The 4,575-nt window shown below is 37.7% G+C and overlaps 1 non-coding gene across 1 annotated transcript; it reads left to right on the top strand.

The window, feature by feature from the left end:
- Positions 1-107, top strand: LOC122704113. Its single transcript, XR_006343743.1, has one exon. It is a non-coding gene; the product is annotated as a U6 spliceosomal RNA (small nuclear RNA).
- The last annotated feature ends 4,468 nt before the right edge of the window (positions 108-4,575 follow it).

The raw sequence follows: 4,575 nt of genomic DNA, 5'->3' as shown, positions 1-4,575 counted from the left end.
GTGCTCACTTCGGCAGCACATACACTAAAGTTGGAACCATACAGAGAAGATTAACATAGCCCCTGAGCAAGGATAACATGCAAATTCACGAAGCATTCTGTATTTTTGAGAGAGTGGACATATGTATACCTATGACTGATTCATGTTGATGTATGGCAGAAAACCACACAATATGGTAAAGCAATTATTCTTCAATTAAAAAATAAATGAATTTTAAAAAATTTAACCAGTGGCTGTTAACATTTAACAAAATGGTATTAAGTGCTACAGATCACCCCAATAGTTTGTGACCCGTAGCATGTAATACCTTTTTGTTAAATATGAGTTCTCATCTAACAGATATCTTGGATATGGCCCACCCCACCCCATCAAGGAAATTTTTCATAAGGAATTTACTAATAACCTCATCCTTTTCTGATCTTTGATGGCCGATATAAAATGACAAGAAATGCTAACGATAACACATAAACTAGATTTTTTGACGGTTTTGTTTGTTTGTTTGTTTTTGACCTTACCGTGTGGCATGTGAGACTTTAGTTCCCCATCCAGGGATTGAATCCATGCACCCTGCAATGGTAGCTCAAAGTCTTAAGCATGGGCCCACCAGGGATGTCCCTAAACTAGACTTTTTAGACCTCAGTTTTTTGACCTTTGCTGTCTAGCTTTCTTGGCCTGGCAATGTCTTTCATTCTAAACATTATTCAGTCGCTAAGTAGTGTCCGACTCTTATGTGACCCCCATAGACTGCAGCATGCCAGGCTTTCCTGTCTTTTATATCTCCTGGAATTTGCTCAAAGTCATGTCCATTGAGTCAGTGATGCCACCCAACCATCTCATCCTCTGTTGCCCCCTTCTCCTCCTGCCGTCAATCTTGCCCAGCATCAGGATCTTTTCCAGTGAATCAGCTCTTTACATCACGTGGCCAAAGTAGTGGAGCTGCAGCATCAGCACTTCCAGTGAATATTCAGGGTTGATTTCCTTTAGGATCAATTGGTTTGATCTCGTTGCTGTCCAAGGAACTTCTCAGGAGTCTTCTCCAGCACCACAATTTAAAAGCATCAATTCTTTGGCACTCAGCCTTCTTTAATGTCCAGCTCTTACATCCAAACATGACTACTGGAAAAACCATAGCTTTGACTATACACACCTTTGTCAGCAAAGTGATGTTTCTGCTTTTTAATATGCCATCTAGGTTTATTATAGTTTTTTTTCCAAGGAGTAAGCATCTTTGAATTTCATGGCTGCAGTCATATGTTAGGGGACATTTTAATAAAATAGAACAGATTTTAAACAGAATTGTATAACTGTTTCTCTTGTTGCTGTTTATTTTTCCAAACCATTGCACCACTTTCCCCAACCCCACCTATAAGACCAGAAAATTAATAGGCCACCTTTATTTTAAGACAAAAGAAAAGGGTCTTGCCAATACATCATCCCCCCTGCACTACACCCTCAGGAACCACAGGTCAGCTGTTGTGTTTGGCTTAGACCTATGCTGTCCAACACAGCAGTCACTAGTGACGCACAGCTATTTAATTTAAATAGATAAATATAAGGTTCAGTTTCTGAGTCATACCAGCCATACTTAAGTGATCAATGACCACAAGTACAATTGGCTGCAGCTTTAGACAGTACTGGACTGAAGTGTAACATAGAAGATGACTGTGTCTTTTTCATCTTTGTGTCTTTAAAACCTAAAACATTGCCTGGTAGGTAGGAGGCACTAACTAACTAGACATTTCTTGATCTAAATCAAGCTTCTCTTTCACATAGCTCATGAAAAAGAAACACATAAAACATGTGAACTTTGCAAATTATGACTATGCTGGTGTCTCAAAGACTGATTTATAATTTGATGTGCTCTTCACCCATATTTGAAATGAGATCATTTGTAAGATATAACTCTGTTTTTCAAACAACTAAACAATTAGCTTATTTTGTGCACTGAATGTACCAAGATGTGTATTAAATGTGTAAAGCAACAATTGTATTAAATGTGAGAGAGGCATATTTTAGTAAAAGGTTTCCTATTGTGGATTTTTTTCAGAAGTAGAAAATTCCTCTCCCCAAATGAGTAGTCACTCTATGATTTATCTTTCAGAATACCTTTATATGAAAATCAGGATTTGTACTGAATTGAGAATTAGGCAAACAAAAATAGTTCTCTCTAAAGGTGCTCTCATAAGCATCCAATGTTGAAACCCTTGTAGGATAAAATTATTATTATTAATTATAAACACTCAGCACTGTGTAGCACTTTGCTGTGTATAACGCAGTTTCACATACTTGGCATCATTTTTTTTTTTTAATTTATTTTTTTTTGTCATACATTGATATGAATCAGCCATAGATTTACACTTATTCCCCATCCCGATCCCCCCTCCCACCTCCCTCTCCACCCGATTCCTCTGGGTCTTCCCAGTGCACCAGGCCGGAGCACTTGTCTCATGCATCCCACCTGGGCTGGTGACCTGTTTCACCATAAATAGTATACATGCTGTTCTTTTGAAATATCCCACCCTCACATTCTCCCACAGAGTTCAAAAGTCTGTTCTGTATTTCTGTGTCTCTTTTTCCGTTTTGCATATAGGGTTATCGTTACCATCTTTCTAAATTCCATATATATGTGTTAGTATGCTGTAATGTTCTTTATCTTTCTGGCTTACTTCACTCTGTATAAGGGGCTCCAGTTTCATCCATCTCATTAGGACTGATTCAAATGAATTCTTTTTAACGGCTGAGTAATATTCCATGGTGTATATGTACCACAGCTTCCTTATCCATTCGTCTGCTGATGGGCATCTAGGTTGCTTCCATGTCCTGGCTATTATAAACAGTGCTGCGATGAACATTGGGGTGCACGTGTCTCTTTCAGATCTGGTTTCCTTGGTGTGTATGCCCAGAAGTGGGATTGCTGGGTCATATGGCAGTTCTATTTCCAGTTTTTTAAGGAATCTCCACACTGTTTTCCATAGCGGCTGTAGTAGTTTGCATTCCCACCAACAGTGTAAGAGGGTTCCCTTTTCTCCACACCCTCTCCAGCATTTGTTGCTTGTAGACTTTTGGATAGCAGCCATCCTGACTGGCGAGTAATGGTACCTCATTGTGGTTTTGATTTGCATTTCTCTAATAATGAGTGATGTTGAGCATCTTTTCATGTGTTTGTTAGCCATCTGTATGTCTTCTTTGGAGAAATGTCTGTTTAGTTCTCTGGCCCATTTTTTGATTGGGTCATTTATTTTTCTGGAATTGAGCTTCAGGAGTTGCTTGTATATTTTTGAGATTAATCCTTTGTCTGTTTCTTCATTTGCTATTATTTTCTCCCAATCTGAGGGCTGTCTTTTCACCTTACTTATAGTTTCCTTTGTCGTGCAAAAGCTTTTAAGTTTCATTAGGTCCCATTTGTTTAGTTTTGCTTTTATTTCCAATATTCTGGGAGGTGGGTCATAGAGGATCTTGCTGTGATTTGTGTCGGAGAGTGTTTTGCCTATGTTCTCCTCTAGGAGTTTTATAGTTTCTGGTCTTACATTTAGATCTTTAATCCATTTTGAGTTTATTTTTGTGTATGGTGTTAGAAAGTGTTCTAGTTTCATTCTTTTACAAGTGGTTGACCAGTTTTCCCAGCACCACTTGTTAAAGAGGTTGTCTTTTTTCCATTGTATATCCTTGCCTCCTTTGTCAAAGATAAGGTGTCCATAGGTCCGTGGATTTATCTCTGGGCTTTCTATTCTGTTCCATTGATCTATATTTCTGTCTTTGTGCCAGTACCATACTGTCTTGATGACTGTGGCTTTGTAGTAGAGTCTGAAGTCAGGCAGGTTGATTCCTCCAGTTCCATTCTTCTTTCTCAAGATTACTTTGGCTATTCGAGGTTTTTTGTATTTCCATACAAATTGTGAAATTATTTGTTCTAGTTCTGTGAAAAATACCGTTGGTAACTTGATAGGGATTGCATTGAATCTATAGATTGCTTTAGGTAGAATAGCCATTTTGACAATATTGATTCTTCCAATCCATGAACACGATATGTTTCTCCATCTGTTTGTGTCCTCTTTGATTTCTTTCATCAGTGTTTTATAGTTTTCTATGTATAGGTCTTTTGTTTCTTTAGGTAGATATACTCCTAAGTATTTTATTCTTTTTGTTGCAATGGTGAATGTGAAAAGAGACAAAGAAGGACACTATATAATGATCAAAGGATCAATCCAAGAAGAAGATATAACAATTATAAATATATATGCACCCAACATAGGAGCACCGCAATATGTATGGCAAACACTAACGAGTATGAAAGAGGAAATTAATAGTAACACAATAATAGTGGGAGACTTTAATACCCCACTCACAACTATGGATAGATCAACTAAACAGAAAATTAACAAGGAAACACAAACCTTAAATGAAACAATGGACCAGCTAGACCTAATTGATATCTATAGGACATTTCACCCCAAAACAATCAACTTCACCTTTTTCTCAAGTGCACACGGAACCTTCTCCAGAATAGATCACATCCTGGGCCATAAATCTGGTCTTGGAAAATTCAAAAAAATTGAAATCATTCCAGTCATCTTT

The sequence above is a fragment of the Cervus elaphus genome, chromosome 11 (assembly GCF_910594005.1).
Source record: "Cervus elaphus chromosome 11, mCerEla1.1, whole genome shotgun sequence".
In the NCBI taxonomy this organism is placed as follows: domain Eukaryota; kingdom Metazoa; phylum Chordata; class Mammalia; order Artiodactyla; family Cervidae; genus Cervus; species Cervus elaphus.
This window is presented reverse-complemented; position numbering and strand designations above follow the sequence as displayed.